This window comes from Sminthopsis crassicaudata, chromosome 3, assembly GCF_048593235.1.
Source record: "Sminthopsis crassicaudata isolate SCR6 chromosome 3, ASM4859323v1, whole genome shotgun sequence".
NCBI lineage: Eukaryota > Metazoa > Chordata > Mammalia > Dasyuromorphia > Dasyuridae > Sminthopsis > Sminthopsis crassicaudata.
In genome coordinates this window covers 14,868,119-14,885,597 of record NC_133619.1, presented here as the reverse complement: position 1 = coordinate 14,885,597, position 17,479 = coordinate 14,868,119, and the positions used below count along the sequence as shown (strand labels likewise).

Here is a 17,479-nt window from a genome sequence, read left to right as displayed (position 1 = left end):
ATATAAACTTAATTATATAGAAATTTAAATCCTACATAAATAGCTATAAAATATTACTGAAAACTTGTATTTATTACTTTGGCATGTTTCTGTTATATTATTGTACATTTCACAAATGGGGGGGAACCACCTGTGATTTTCTAATGATCCTGATTCTACCCAACTAGACACAAAAATGAAGTGTGCACTCTACTTTTCTCTTACTCACATGAGGTTGTCTACATCCACTGAACAGAAAACACTCTTTCCATAGTCATTTATTAACACTGAAAAACCTCATCTATAAAATTACTGATGACACATAAAACATTTATAATTAACCATAAGGGGGAAAAATGTTATTTCTGCCTCACCGAAGATCCATTAACTAACTGCTAATACAGCTCTCCTATTTACTTTCAAATTCCCCTTCCTCCTCTACTTAAGGAAAGAAAATAAATTAAATATTATTTCCCATCATAATTTTCTCCTCCACATTTTTTTCTGTAATTGCCTCCCTGGTAATTCTTACCAGAGAAATTCACACACTGGAATCTCAGAGGGGACCTGGCTAACTGGCACCAAGTGCCATGACCCTGCTCCCTTTCCATGGCAGGCAAATGTAGAAATGTAGATAAAAATCATAAATGACTAAGATAAAATCAAATACAAAAATGCATCCCCATTAATAAAAAGTATGGCATTGTGTTAGAATGACATTTCATGTAATGTTTTCCATGATTCTTATCTTAGCACTTCTTTGAAATCATGAAAGGCTTGCCACGGAGCCAGAAAGATTCCGGGCTCAGCTCTGCCTCTGGCACAAACCAGCTGCACACTCAAGGCAGGTCACGCTAGCTCTCAGCCCGCTAGGTAACGCTCCAAGGCTGTAAGACCCAGGGGAGGTGCCAACCCCCACTGGTGGAGGGAGTTTCCTTAACGGGAAGTTCCGGATTCCATGGAAATCACAGGAGCCATTTCTGTTCCTGACCATGCAACAAAGAAACAACAAATATATGTTACACTTATCAATAGGTGCAACTATCAAAGGCCAGAAACAAGCTTCCTGAGGATACATTCTGAGTAAATAACAATGATACACTATTTGTTACTAATGGAAAACAGAGGATGCAATCAAATTTCTATTGCTTCCTGTCCTGAGGAGAAAATCTCTTATCAACAATCCACGTATTCAACAATTGGTAATATTTAGGTGAGAAGCAGAATAAAAATGTTTCTTTATACTTTTTTTTTCAATTAAACTACAAATTCCCTGAGCACCTACCAGAGACCCCATGCTTGCAAGGCTTTGGGAGGAGCAGGGGAAAGTCAGAGCAGGGTACAGCATGGAACACTCCTTGACCTCAGAGAGGTACTGAGGATTGGAATGGCTGATCGATAGCCAAAAACTTGTGTTGGTTCCTGAAGGAGATAATTTCCTGAGGTAGAAACCAGAGGAAACCATATGGGACAAAGTAAAGCATTAAATCTTTCAGTAATTTATTTGCAGGCCCTCCAAACTGATACGACCGTAACTGTCCACTTGTATTGACCCATAAGAATGTTTTACTGTTATATGAAGTTATCTCAACATAGCATTCTATTTGTTAATAAAGATACTGACAGTTTGGACAAAATTTAAAAGCAAGAAATCTTTATGTAGTATGGGCTGCCCAGAATGCATTGCACATATTCTCCATGGACCATATGGGAGTTTTGGAGGCTAGCCTCCAGCCATGTATTACTCACTCTAGAGTTACCTAATTGGTTCTGGAGCCTGAGGAAATCTTTTCAATTAGTTTCTGGCTTGGGTGTCCCAGCTTCAGCTCTCCAGGTAACAAGATTGGCTCCCATGAGGGGGTAAAAGAGGTTCCTTCTTTATCCCAATATAACAATCTACCTCCTTATGGAGCATGGACTAAATTAGGTGGATGCTTCCTGGAGACCCTGGCTACCTTTGCTGCTTCTTTGTGTTTTATTTCCCTTGTGGATTTGAAAGGTCTGGAGACCTTCCAATGGTGGAGGAATGCCTACTGGAAAGGTTGGGACTTATTCCAGAGAGAATGGTAGTGCCTATTGGAAAGGACCTTGTAAATTTGAAATATCTGGAGACCTTCCAGCTTTGAGCGTAGTGCCTACTGGAAAGGACCCTGGTAAATTTGAAATGTCTGGAGATCTTCCATCTTTGGGGATAGTACCTATTGGAAAGGATCTTTGTAAATTGGGAAGATCTGGAGATCTTCCAGCTTTGGGGGTAGTGCCTATTAGAAAGGATGCTTGTAAATTGGGAAAATCTGGAGATCTTCCATCTTTGGGGGAAGTGCCTACTGGAAAGGACCCTTGTAAATTTGAAGTGTCTGGAGATCTTCCATCTTTGGGGATAGTACCTATTGGAAAGGATCCTTGCAAATTGGGAAGGTCTGAAGATCTTCCAGCTTTGGGGGTAGTACCTATTGGAAAGGATGCTTGTAAATTGGGAAGTTCTGGAGACCTTCCAGCTTTGGGGGCAGTGCCTACTGGAAAAGACTCTTATAAATTGGGAATGTCTGAAGACCTTCCAGCTGTGAAGACAGTGCCTACTGGAAAGGCTGGAACATCTTCCAGAGGGCAAGGCAGATAGGATCCTTATAAATTGGGAAGGTCTGGAGACCTTCCAGCTTTGGGGGAAGTTCCTACTGGAAAAGTTGGGACATCTTCCAGAAGGCATGGCAGTGGCTACTAGATAGGATCTTTGTAAATTTGAAATGTCTGGAGATCTTCCAGCTTTGGGGGTAGTGCCTACTGGAAAGGGCCCTTATAAAATGCGGAGGTCTGGAGACCTTTCAGCTGTGGGGGTAGTGCCTACTGGAAAGATTGGGACATCTTCCAGAAAGCATGGCAGTACCTACTGGAAAGTTGGGAGTTGCAGTAGTGGCAAAAAAAACTGTCAACAAAGGGCTTTAGTTCTCTTTACCAAGAGAGGAGCTGAGTCTCTCCCTTTTCACCAGAAGGCTTGACCAGTCGATGGAACAATGAGCATGATTAATTAACAGCCTTGGAAAAAATTGCTTCATGGCTCAATAAAGCTTAACCACATGCTCTAATCAGATTATTAAATTATTAAATTCTGATTTAATCCCTCTGTTGATTCCCACTATGATTCTCTTACATATATCTTTGTTTTTCTGTAAAGGAATGAATACGTGACGTGTCCTATACCATTCACTGAGATATCACTTTGACTTGATCCTTGGGAGAGAGCCAGAGAGAATGTCCGGAATTAAGAGATGGAGTACCTTGTTCTTGGAACAGCCAGGAGGTTAGTATTACTGAATCTCAGCTCATGTGGTAGAGTGCAAGGTATAAGGACTGAAAAGATAGGAGGGGAGTGGCAGGTCATAAATGGCTTTGAATATCAGAAAGAGGATTTTCTAGTTGTCCCAGTAGATAACAGAGAACCACTTACTACAACTTACTACTGAGTAAGAGGATGACATGGCCAGACTTGCACTTTAGAAAGATCACTTTGACAACAAAGTAGGATGGACCAAAGATAGGCGACAGATAGAGCCAACTCTCCACAGCTAGTAGTTCAGTCCAGGTGTGAGGTGATGAGGGCCTGCTCCAGCTAAATGACAACATCAGAGGAGAGGAATGGGACATAACAAGGAGGTGAAGGTCACATCTGGACTGTTAGTTTGATGTCAGAGAGGGCTGGTGCCCTCAACAGCAACAGGGAAGTGTGGAAGAAGGGACTCTTTTTTTTGTTGAAGATGTTGAAGATGGACATCCAGATGAACAGGACATCTAGTTCAAACACCCAATAGCCAGTTGGAGATGGGAAAATTGAGATCAGGAGAAAGGTCAGGGATGGATGATGACATTTAAAAATAGTGGGAAATCAGATATAAGAAGGAGCTTGCAGATGTTTCAGGGAAGAATGAAATAGTATAGAAGATGCTAGATCTGGAATTTAGAAGACCTAGAAGCAAATCTCAAACCATGATTCTGCACTGCTCACTGGTGTGACTGTGAGCAAGTCATTTGACATCCCTCAGCCTCAGTTTCCACACTCGTTCCATAGGAATACTGCCTGTAACATCCACCTCCTAGCCTGGCTATAAGTCAAAGGAAAAGCTGCATGTCAACGGTCTTATGAGCTTTAAAACACCAAGTTAATTCCAGCAAGTCTTACCAACTACTATTTCAGGTGGTCAAAGGAGGAGCAGGGGAAATCCTTGTATCAAACTTCTCCAGAGGGTTTGATAGCCAAGATATATAAATAACTAAGGGATATGTAGAGGCTAAATAAGCCCTTTTCAAATGGATAAATTGTCAAAGGATATGAAGAAACCATTCTAGAAAGAAAAATTGCAAAATATTCTTAAGAACAAAAACATGCTCCAAATCACTAACAAAGGAAATTTAAATCAAAACAATCCAGAGGTTTTATGCCTCACCCTGAAAACTACCATCGATGACCAAAAAAATGACAGTAGTCATTGCTGGAAAGAAAGCAATTCAGAATTAGGTAAACAGGGTGACTAAAACATCCGTACCCTTTGAACCACAGATTCCATCACTGGCTCAAGGATGTCCTCACTAAGTCCCATATTCTACCAATAAGTCAATGTCCATCAAATGGGGAGCAGCTAAACAAACTGTGGTTCATGGACATGATGGAATATGACCAAACTGTAAGAAATAGCGCATGTAATGAATTCAGAAAAATATGGAACAATCTATAGGAACTGAAGCAGAGTGAAGTAAGTAGAGACAAAAAATATATATATATGGTAACTACAGCAATGTGAGCAGAAGAACAGCAATACACCCTCCTAAAAATCAAAAGTAAACGTAACAAAATTATAAAGACCAAACAGGATTCAAATGAAGAAAGCTGAGAGGCCTACATTGGTGGAGAGGGGAGGTCCATGGGTATAACACAATGAAAATGTTTTCAGACTTTTTAAATACATCGACCAGTTAAACTAACTTTTCTTTCTTTCCTCTGAAAGGAAATGCTATTTGTTACAGTTCTCTGGGAAGCAGAGGGAGAGTGACTTGTGGGATAATTGATGATCTGGGAAATGGAAAGTATCAATAAAATTTATTTTTTTAAAGGTGGGGGATCTCTACCATTTCAGATTACTTCCATTTTTGAGCGATGAATAGGTTGCCATTTGTATCAGTGAAAGGAACCCCTATAAGACTGTCTCTCTTTTTCCCTTCTTCCTCTCTCTCCTCTCTCTGTCTCTCTCACACACACGTACACACACTCTGGAGTTCTGGAGAATACACAAAACACTACTAGAAATACAAAGACAAGAACAAACCAGTCCTTGCCTATACAAAGTTCACATTTTACAACACAATCCAAGCTACATATATGAAGAGGAAGAGAACCGAAATGTGGGATGGGGGCATTCATGAAAGGGGGACCAGAAAAAGCCTCATGTAGGAAGTCAAAGAAAATGAGGAATCCTATGAGGCAGAAGTAGGGAGGAGCTACTTGTACAGGGGCACAAAGTCAGGGGATAGTATGTAATGTTCAGAGAAAAGCTATCAGGCAAGTCTGCCCAGAAGGAAGAATTGTGATGGGGAATGATGGGAAATATGATTCTGAGTCAGAAGTTCTCAATTTTTGTGTGTGTCATGGACTTTTTTTGGCAATCAGTCTGCTGAAGCCTGTGGATCACAACTCAAAATGCTGTTTTTAAATGTATAAAACAAAAAAAATATATATAGAATTATAAAGGAAACCAAATACATTGAAATAGTTATCAAAATATTTTTCAAACAAGTTCACAGACCCCAAGTTGAGAACCCCTGCTTTGCATCCCATGGCTCTATCTACTATACCTGATGGCTTCCCATTTAGCTTGAATGGAAAGAAGAAAACCAATTAAGAGGCTATTGTAATAATCCACTCTGTCAGAGGCATCAGAGGCCTGAGCTAGAATAAAGGCTAGTGAATGGAGAGGAGAGAGGAGAGAAGTGTTATGGAGATGGAGTCCACAGGACTTTGCCATAGTTTCTTCATCACAATGAGATATAAGTTAAACACTAATATGCTGATGGTGGTATTTTGTATTTGTTCAACTATTCCAGAAAGTATGGTATTATTTTAAGTAAATGACTGACATGCTCAAACCTTTTGATCCATCAATCCCACATTTATCCCAAGGGAGTAGAAGGGCAGAAAGAAAAGTTCTCTGTGTGTCAAAATGTTCAGGGAAGTTAGCAAAGACAAGCAAAAGTCCCAACATAGGTAAAAATAAACAAAATAAGGTATACTGTTTTTACTATTCTTGTTTGTATCATTTGAAATTAATTAATATGTTAAAGGAATGACAAATATGAAGAATTTGGAGATTACTAAATAAAATAAGCAGAAACAGGAAAGAAATGACCACAATGATCACAGTAATGTAGATAGAAAGAATGGGGACTGAGAAGAGCCAAATCACTCATTCACAGATGTTCATCATATACTATTGCTGTTTCTGTGTACAATGCACTCTTGGTTCTGCTCGCTTTACTGTGCTCAGTTCATGTAAGAAGAGACATATATCTTTGCACATGACCAACAAAGTGAATTTGATTTTTTTAAACCTATTATGCAATGCTATTATAAATGGGATGAAGAAAAAATAAATGCTTGTTAATTTAAAAAATTAAGCATTTAAAAATGTCCTATAATTATATATTTATTAAATTTATAGAAGGACAAGTAAAAGAATGATTTGGGGGTCACACGTATTATCTTGTTCTAATCTTTTTTTATAGAATTCACATTGCAAGATGAGAACAAGTCATTATCTTGATGGTAATCTTTTATAATAAAAGCTAATGTTTATATAGTGTTTTCTATGTGCCAGACACTGTGCAGGGCACGTTACAAATAGGAACTCATTTGATCCTCACAACCACTGTGGGAGGTGGGTACTATTTTTATGCCTATTTTACAAACTGAAGCAAACAGAGGTTAAGTAATTTGTCATGCAATTAATAAGTGTCTGAGGTCAAATTTGAGGTAAGGGCTTCCTGACCACAAACCTGGTGCTCTATCCACTGTACCACCCAGCTACCATAATCTATTTTTGGGGGATGAATAAAATTTCTGCTTTTTGTAATTGAATAAAAGTATTGGGTCCTAAAAGTAGAAACTAATCCTATGTAGAAATACTCAAAGCATCTGCAGGATAGGAAACAGGACAATAAAATGCCAAGTATTTAGTCCTGTTCCCATGATTCTAGTTTCTTTCACTTAGATTTCTATATTTTGAAAGCTTTTCATGTCATGGGTGAAGTTGTTTGAACTTAATTAGCTCTAAGCATGATCATATCTATTTTTAAAAGTTGTTCTTAAGATTTTTATGACTCAATGTCATGTTTAGGTGATTATAATACAATAAACATTTATTAAGCACTTACCATGTGCCAGGCACTGTGTCATGCCCTGAGAATAGAAGAAACTCAAGGAGTTTACAATCTAATGGGGGAAAACAGCACAGAAAAGAAAGATAAAAAGGGGGATGGGGGTGGCCAACATAACAATGGTGGGGACCTGCTGATGGTTGAGTCAGATCAAAGAGTGCAGCTGGAAAAAAATAAGGAGTTGGCTGAGCTTCTGAGTCCTTGGGGAGGAATATTTTATTCTGTTCTCCAATGAGAGGGGCAAAGGTGACTGAGGGTACTGCTTAGGTGTGAGTATCAAATCTAATTCAGTCTCCCTGAGAGTACAGATGGTAGAAAATGAATCGTTGGCAACAGTTCAGTCTACACTGAAGTTCTAGTGCCTTGAAGAATTTTTTGCTCAATTCCTCGGAACATTTGGCAGTTTTCATTTGTAGAATGGGAATCTGTCATCTGTTTGTTTATAAGGTACAGTAAGCTTCTACTGTATGAGTATAATTACCTGATTATATATTTCCAGGTATCGAGGTATCGAGTTTTAAAGCTTGCAAAGTTTCCACCATTTCGTTACATAATCTGCATTGATCAGAAAGTCCTTGCTCCCTAAGAATGTTCCTTTAATAATTTTTAGTAGCAAGAACCTGATCCTGAAGCAGTGTCATAATATCAACTCTGTTTCTATAAAGGAACTAACATAACTAAGTCATTTGCTCACATCTGGATGGCCTTTGGATGCTGGGATCACAGCAATAGCACAGATTCCATCCAGAGATGTCATTGTCATTCAGTAGTTTTCAGTTCTGTTTGAGTTTTCATGACCTCGTGTGCAGTTTTCTTGGCAAAGAAACTGGAATTATTTCCTATTTCCTTCTCCAGCTTATTTTACAATTGAAGAAACTGAGGCAAGCAGAGTTAAGTGACTTTCACAGGGTCATATGGCTAGAAATTATCTGAGGCCACGTTTGAACTCAGATCTTCCTAATTCTAGGTCTGGTGCTTATACCTGCTGTCAGCCTTCCCTATTGCCTACCAAAGTGGGTAATGTTTGCTTCAAAAATAATTCTGTAGATTTTAAACTATTTATAAAGTGCTCTGAGCACTATCAAAGCTGTTCCTCCTCTTAAATAAAAACAATCTTCCTCTAAGTGCCTCGAGGAGATGAATCCTATTTCATTAACACTGTATGAGTGTTCGGACCCCTTCTAGACCAACTGCCACCCATTTTACCATGACAAAAGTGTATTTTAAGACATGTTATAGATAATAATCACTCTAAATATATTTCTCCTATTAAGCTTTGATTTTAGGATATCTGTTAATCTCTTAACATACAAATTCAGCTTTCCTCCTGATAGCCTTATATTTAATATGTTTTGCTGGGAGAAAACATATATTGCCTTAATTCAGTAATTTGGTTTAATTTTTAAATACAACTTCAAAGCCTTTAGTATCTATTATTTCTTAACATATCATGAGAATTTTATACTTGTCGAACCCAAAGATTTTGAACTGTTTAATGTGTTTTCCTATGGCCCCAAACAACTTGATGTCGCCCACGAACATTAAGTGATTGGTAGCATGTTTTGGCATGAGCCTATGACTTGAAAAATTCTAAATTGTCATTAGGAGTGATGCTAGTGCTTTAGTGTACTTAAGCCTTTTTACTGGCAGATGTTATGTTTTATGTTAATTATTCTTCAAATTCATTATTTAAAAATATGGTACATTCTTAAAATTATTATGCTGATGTGTTTTAAAGAGAGAAAAGTTTTCCATATGCATGTCAAATATTTTATCGTTTTCACCAGGCTTGGAACAATTTTATATATTTGTAGTACATGACTAAGCTATTAGTGTGAAATTGAGTCAAAAGCTTTGCAATGCTCAATAAAGCTAGCATAAATATTACAGTACTTCTAAATTATTTGTTCAATAATAACCAAATAAATACTATTGACACCTGTGAAAATTTTTAGCTTATTCTTTTTTCTCCTCAGCTGAAATATGATTTTCTTGTAAATGTTTATAGATTTTTTTATGCAATACAACCTATGAATGTTTCACGTAAAGTACATAAAAACATAGTTATCTTGTATTTGAAGACTATTATTCCTTCTAGGAATATGAGATACCTTTTGTTAAGAAATATAGGATCAGGTTTGCATCAAAGAGGAAGTTAGTAAGATTCTCTCCTGATAATTCATGTGCCACTGTGTCACATCTGAACCAGTAATTATGGAACTTCTTCAGCCCCACAACTTTCCAGTTTCACAGAGAAGCTGGCTCTTTAGTCACTTCCTTTTACTTAACTGTTCTGTCATTTATAAATCAATAGGGCACACGTTTTCTGTGTATTGTTTCTTCTAATATTTTTATTGTGTTGCCTTTATTCCAAACATATAAATGATCAGAAAATATCCATATCTCCTTTGAAAGTACCCTTTCCTCTAAATTTCTTTGCTTCTCAAACCTTAGACTACATTGCCTGGTTCATAATGAATTTATTTGTTTTATAGTGCTCTAATTTGTGGTGTTACCTTAACACTTTGGCCTTCATTTTTCATCTTTTGATTAAGGATATTTAAGAATTTCAGAACTATTTTGCCTTCCAAATTCCCTGTAAGATATTTCTTTTTGGTGGGCAATAGAATTCAAGTTTCTTACTATGCTTCCTAGCCGGATATTGATGAAATCTTTCCTACATGGAAAGACTCTCAAGAATCTTCAATAATTTTTTTTAAGCTGTTTCTGCCATGGTGGTATTTGATGTCTCTCTTTAGGCTTGTCTTTAGATATCATTATCTTTCCTCTTAAGGTCTTTATTATGCAATGGTCTCAGAATATACTACTGTAATATGTCTTCAAATAGTTCTAAACTCTGTCAAATATTATTGGATATTGTGATGGGCATAATAAATATCAGCTTTACAATGCTCTGTTTTGATACAGTTAGACTTCTGGTTGGATTTATGCCACTGAAATCACAAAGGCTTTTCATCATTCCATTTTAAGTATACCTCCTTTTCCAAAATCATTTAAAACAGTGATATTATCTTTGCTACCCAGTTCTATATTTTGTGACCTTTTTGGAGTTTGTGTTAAGTGCAGATTTTATTACATTCAAGTTTATCAGTTTTTCCCTTCTTCCTGTTTAGTTATTTTTCAGTCATATTTGGCTTTTTATGACCACATTTTGGAGTTTCCTTGGCAAAGATACTGTATTAGTCATTTCCTTCTCCAGATCATTTTACAGATGAAGAAACTGAGGCAACCAGAGTTAAGTGATTTGCCCAGGGTCACAGTGCTAGTATATGTCTGAGGACAAATTTGAACTCATCAGTCTTCTTGACTCCATAACTAGTACTCCTAACTGCTTTTTTGCTTCCTAATTTAAGTAACTTCTCTGTTTCCAACAATTTCATCCTATCTGGGTTTAGGAAAGAAATTATTTCTTATGGTTGCCTTGCCCTGATTTACATGCACATGTTGTAAAATTTGGAGCTAAGGCTATCAGTGACCCATGCATTATAAAATCCTTGTCTATAACTGTTTCTAATTTTGTGGTGGCGTAATGTTGGTACATGATGAAGGCCTTCGTATCATTGGTCCACTTCATGGGCACGGATGGCTTGCCTGTTGAAGTCATCAACTTCATCTTCCCTGAAGCCCTTCTCACAGGTGGAGTATGACTGACTGATTACTTCCTGCATACCTTGTCTTCTTGTGGTACCAGAAAGAAACATCAGGAGCCCCGGTGAACTTATTGATTCCCACACTGGGTGGTTGCTGTTCCCTTAGTCTGTTACTATTCCTTCCCACCCTCCCCATTCCAAATACGAAAGATAAGTTGGACTTTGAAGCAGTTGTACTTGTAATATTACAGATTTTTAAGAGGCCACTTGAACTGGGGGGTGGAATGGAATAACTAGATTTTGAAATCCCACCTGTGACACCAACTAGCTGTGTAACCATGGAAAAGTCACTTAAACTATCTGAGCCTCAGTTTCCTAATTTGTAAAAGGGGCCAAGGGCCATTTGAATATTTTAACGTCATTCATAGGCCATTCAAAACTGTCAACTTAAAAGAATTCCTGCAGTGGGAGATTGGTGTCCAGCTTTCAGTGTTTCAGCTCACTGTCATCTGTGCTTTTCTTGACAGGACCAGAACAAATGATTTCATGGGCCCATGGGCCAGATGTTCCCTACTTCTGGACCGGATTTCTAAGATTCCCTCCAGTGTCTTAAAACTTCTATAGTTACAACAGTACATGATGATCATTCACATCCAAAATGAAGCTTTTTCATCAATAAAGATGATAACAGACTGGGACATTACTATCACCCCTATCTTACAGAGAAGGAACTCTTGTAACTGCCTTATAAACACTTCAATGGGTAAGCCCCACTTTTAATGTGAGCTCACTGAAGGCAGATACTATTTCTTTCTTTGTTTTTATATTCCTGGGGCTGAGCCAGGTGCCCTAATACTTAAGGGATGAATGAATTTTGAATTGAATGGGAGTTGGGTGATTGTACCTTATGAGGCAGAACTCATGTCTTGACTCCAGGCCCAGCACTTTCCCACTATGCCCAGTTAGCCAACAAAGGATGTTTTTGAAAAGGAGTAGAATAAACCTGTTATTTCCATATATGTGGGAAGAAGCCCTGCTAGCTATTCCTCGTGCCCAGTGTAAATAGTTCAGCTGGGCCCATGTAAGTTATGGATTTAGAGAATTGTCTAAAACATTGAGAACTTTGCTTAGTCAAGCAGCTCCTGTCAAGACATGAGACTTTGCCCTTTTCTTCCTGACTTCAAGGCCAGTCTTCTACAAGAACAACCCTAGATTTTGTGAAGAGCTTCCATTTGATTTCCTTTGATCCTCACTATCCTTTCATAGATGAGTGAACTGAGGCATGAAGAGGTAAAGAGACTTGTTCAGATCACATCACTAGTAAATATTAGAGGCTGGGTCTGAATTCAGATCTTTCTGACTCAAGATCTAGCATCCTATATCACCCAGCTATCTATATCACATTCAAAGTCAAGACAGGAAAATGGACTGATCCATTTCAAAATCTTTCCAAAATTAAGGGTGGAGTAGCCTCCAAAAGTAGTATTTCTAATAATAATGATTGACATTTCCAAAGTGTTTATTCTCTTAATATTTTGGTTAACCAAGATTTCAGCACACTATCAGAAAAGCATTAATTGTTTTCAACTTTTAAAAAGTAAACGGGCTTTTTCAAAGAATTAAACATTTCCAACTCAATTCCAAAACACAACAAAACTTCAATGATAGGCACGTGCCACTAATGCCCTGTGTTTATCAAAATTTCTGGTTAACTTAGTAGGAAAATATTCTGCTTTCAACTCCCGTCACTAGAGAGCATTCTACAGAGTGTTCTCACGCTTTCCTATGAACACAATTGAGTCTTTCCCTTCTATCGCCAAAACTGTGATCCCAAAACTTTGATGAGTAAGATCATTTTGGAGCCACAGGATTATGTGCCAAATACCAAAGCTCCCTCATCACGCAGGGCCGTGGAAATGAGGTAGATCTTTGACTGAATGTACAGTGAATTTCAGGATAATACCTGACATTTCCTTAAGAAATCTCAACAGGAGACTTGTGAAGGAAGATGCTATCCACCTCCAGAAAAAGAATTGATAAATAGAAGTATGCATAGTATGGTTTTTACCTATGAATATGTATGCATATATACACACTGCATGTGTGTGTGTGTGTGTGTGTGTGTGTGTGTGTGTGTGTGTGTGTGTGTGTGTGTGTGAAATGATGGCCTTCCCTAATGCCAAGGAGAGACGTAGTTTGGATATAAAAAAGTAGCAAAAAAAGAAATAAAAAAAGAAATAACAGCAGAAAGTAGCAAAAAAAGAAATAAAAAAGAAATCTCAACAGAGAACAGGCAGTTCTGGAAGAGCAGAGACCTGAGGACTTCCGTCACTTACCCTGTGTGTGTGACCTTGGACAAAGCATTGATTAAGTCTCATCCAATGCCTCATCATGGCCTGGAAGTGACCCTGGGCTTTTCCAATGGAATAAAAGCTCTGGATAGTCAAACCAAGCTGGAAAGGTTTTGGGTAAGAGTCTAGCCAGAAGAACGACCCATTTATCACCCAGAAAGTCAGACATCATTATTTTTGACCACAGCAACTCTTGCCTGTAGACTAAGGAAATGATCTGAGCCTCAAAGAAAATCCCCCACCTTGATACAGTCACAGATGCTCTGAAGTATGTTCAGGGCATGCCCAGGTACTGCCTAAATAAAGACAAGGTGGGCCCGAAAAAGCTGGCAAATCTGATGGATTCTGAATATCTCGTAGGGCCTCAGTTTCTCTCAGTAGGGCTTTCAACATTTTAGTCTTTCGATGCCCTCATAATGGTCTGCCTTCCATATCTTCTGACCATTGGACAATCCATCCGTTGTCCTCCACACTGGCGCTCACATGGCCAGCCCGTAACCTCTTTTCAATGTATGTATCAGGAAGGCCACTTTTTGACCATCTCCATGATATCCATGGAAGCCAAATGAAAGAATTCCACATAACTGAATGTTCCTGACAGCCAAGTTATGGCCAATCAAGGTGTCACTGACTACAGTTGGCTCAAGTCCTACAAGATACTCAGTGCCTCAGCTTGCCAGGTGGCTAGGTCTTCCTGCCTCCAAGGGAAGTCAATGGATCAGGGGCCACCTCAGTTCCACCATCCCTTTCTCTCTATGAGGGACAATGTTCCCACATACATTCTAGGACAACTTCACCTCTAGGCCAAACCTCTAGAGTCAACATTAACCATTGTGACTAATACCTTAATGATTAAGATCCTCACTCAGTCACTCCCTCCCTAATCCAATGAAACTTTCAGACACTTTCTTTGGTCCTCTCCTGACTCCTCCCTTGTTCCCATCCTTCTCAACACCCAAAAGCCACCCCAGTTTTCCCATTGAGTTCTCTTCACAAACTTGTACTATATCTTCTGCCACTCACCTCATCTTTTCTTTTCCTCTCTCCAGTTTCTTCACCTCCCTTCTTCAACACTGCCTTCAGTTTTACACCTAGAGCAGTACTGGTGAGGAAGATGGAGTATTCCTTCTGCCCCAATATCCTTTCAAGAAGATCCCTCTACTCCCAGTGTTCAGTAACTTCTTTCAGGTTCATTCAATCTATATTTTTCTCCCCATCAGGACTGTGGCAGCTGTTGTCTATCGATATCCTGGTCACTTTCCTTCCTTCCCCACTGAATCCACTCCCTAGTTCTCAATCTCTCTCTTCCCCACATTTGTCTTCATACAAGGAGACTTGAACATTTGCAGTGACACTCCCTCATATAAGCGTGTTTCTCATTTCTCATCTTTCTCATTTTCAGAAACTCCTCCTTCACCACATTTCAGTGACAGAAATGGGCACAGCCTCAATCTTGCCATCACCTCAAGGTGTTCCATTTTCACATCCATCAGTTCTGAAATTCCTTTTATCAGATCACAATGTGCTGTTATTGCACTTCCAGAAACACTGTTTTTTTCCTCCAAGCTGTGGTGTCCAATCCCTCCACCCTCAAGTTCTCCATCATCCCTGAACTGCCTACACCTTCCTCCCTTTCCCATCTTGAGCTCTTGGTGAACCTATTTATTTCTATACTATCTTCTCCAAAATCCTTTATCTGCTTAACCCATTGTCCACCTTGCCAAGCCAAGCCTCAGCCCTAAATGACTCCCCTCCCACTGTCTGTTCCTATGCATGTGCTGCTTTATGAAGACTGAGAAAAGTCCCAAAACCATGCTGATGGATTCACCAAAAATCTATGGCATAATAAAGTCTCAGCTGGACCCCGCTGCAGGGGGCTGCTCTTTTACACCTGCCTAATCAGTTCACTATAGGACAGCTGGATGGTGCAATGGATAGAGTGGATAAAGTACCAGGCCTGGAGTTAAGAAGACTCATTTTCTGGAATTCAAATCCAGCCTCAGCTATTTTTAAAAGCTGCATGACTCTAAGCAAGTCACTTAATAATGTTTCCCTCAGTTTCCTCATCTGTCAAATGAGCTGGAGAAGGAAATGGCAAACGACTCCAGTATCTTTGTCAAGAAAACCCAAAAATAGGGTCACAAAGAATCAGACTGGAACGAAACAACTAAAGAATACTAACAACAATTGATTCATTATCATCCTCATGCCGTTCCTCATGCCCCATCACTCCCTCACCTCCACTTCTCGGATGAAACCTCCACAGATATTTCACTGAAAGAACTGAGGTCATTTACCCTGCATTCATTCTTCCCCTCCCCTCCTTATCTCAAGTCATGCCTTCATCCCAGTCAGAAGCTGGATTTGGGGAGATCACAACAATAGTTGATCCTGAAGCTTCACCACTTGCACGACATTTCACATACAGTATTTTTTAAAAATCTCCCAACCCTGTGTAGGAGTTATTACAGATTTCAATATCCTGATTTTACAAAAGAGGAAACTGAGGTTCAGTGAGCATAAGCCATCTGGCCATGGTTCCTCAGCAGGGTGCCTGAGTGTCAAGAGTGCCAACCAAGTTCCTCCAGCAAGACCAGACATTTTTATATTTCCACATTGAGGTCACTTTGTTTCCTTACTTTTCTCAAACCCCTCTAGGCCCAAAGGCCCAAAGAGGCTCCTTCCCTCCAACTATGGGCTGGAATCTTACTTTCCCTATGTGAGTAAATGGCCCCTGCTGTGAGGGTACAAGGATTTCAAGCTCCATGAGTGCAGCTGGCACCCTGTACAATTCCTCAGACCTTTCCGTAGGCCCTGATTTCTGATCTGAATCTTTGTTGACTTTGCAGATTCTGAACTCTGCTCCCTGGACCCAAGGGATCCACCTGCTCTCCTTTTTCTTAGCCAGGTCACAGTACCTGGATCTGAACCCTGCTCCTTTTGACGAATGGTACCCCAGTCTTGATCCTGTCTAAATTCTGGCATTAGCATCTCTTGCTCAGCTCTGCTGACTCCTGCCCAAGCCTCAGGGAAGCAACAATCTTTGTCTAAGGCACAATGCCTTCATTGGGAAGTTCGCATGAAAACATCCAGGAGACACATGGAGATTAATTTGCGTAACAGTAGCTCTGACATTCATACAAACTCAATGTCTGCAAAACCATGCTTTCTGTTCTCCCTAAGTGATTCAAAGAAAAGTCATCTGACTTTGATGAAATACTTTCCCCCACCCTTACAAACCCCTCTGGTGAATGAGCCGCTAATCTAATTCCCTGGTTTTCTGAAGCAGATACAATATGTAGTTAAGGTCATTAATGATAAAAATACAGACACGATCGGTGATGGTCACAGTGAAATGTGAAGCCTGTCTTTGACAAGAGAATTTCCTGGAGTTTCTCTAAGGGTCTTTCCTCTAAAACAACTGACCCAAGGGGCCCGGAAAGAGCTGCGTCAGCCTGGGGACAAGAGAAGCCCCAAAGATCCCAACATTACTTAACCTACTACCTGCCATTTCATAAGCATGGAAAGTAGGACCGAGAAATTACATGATTTGTTCATATCACGCACATAGAGGCTCAGACCTGGCATAGACTTCCCATATCCAAGCCCAGCCCTTTACCGCTACATCTGGCTGGTGCCCAAGGTCACATACGACACTATGTATGCATGTGATTAGATATGTAACACGTACAAAAACCTCGCAGAGTTGTTGGGAAGTACAAATGAATAAATAATGCAACAAAACACTTTGCAACCTTTAAAGCAGTATATAATATCAGTTACTGTTATTGCTTTGCTATTATTATTTAAAATTAAAAAGGAAGAGAATAGTTCTCCATTTAAAAATATTCAGCTAAAATTAAATTGATGGCATTAATAATAACTTTCATTCATAAGGGAGAGGGAAGTATTAGAAAGCAAACATAGCAATAAGATCCAATTCTGTAGTTTGGGTGTTAAGGAAGGTCTAATGCCCACTTTGACTTGTCACGTACCCTCCCCCTAGGATCCTACAGGTAGGACTGAATTCTGGGCAAGAGCCTACCTATCACCTAAGCAATTCTTTTATCTGATTTAACTTCACAATAGTTTCAAGGCTTTTGAATACTTTGAAAATGT

At 39.2% G+C, this 17,479-nt stretch overlaps 1 protein-coding gene across 1 annotated transcript in view; it reads right to left on the bottom strand.

Moving 5' to 3' along the window:
• The window catches only part of LEKR1 (leucine, glutamate and lysine rich 1), a 162,429-nt gene that overhangs the window by 122,936 nt on the left and 22,014 nt on the right, over positions 1–17,479 (bottom strand). The window lies entirely within an intron of this gene.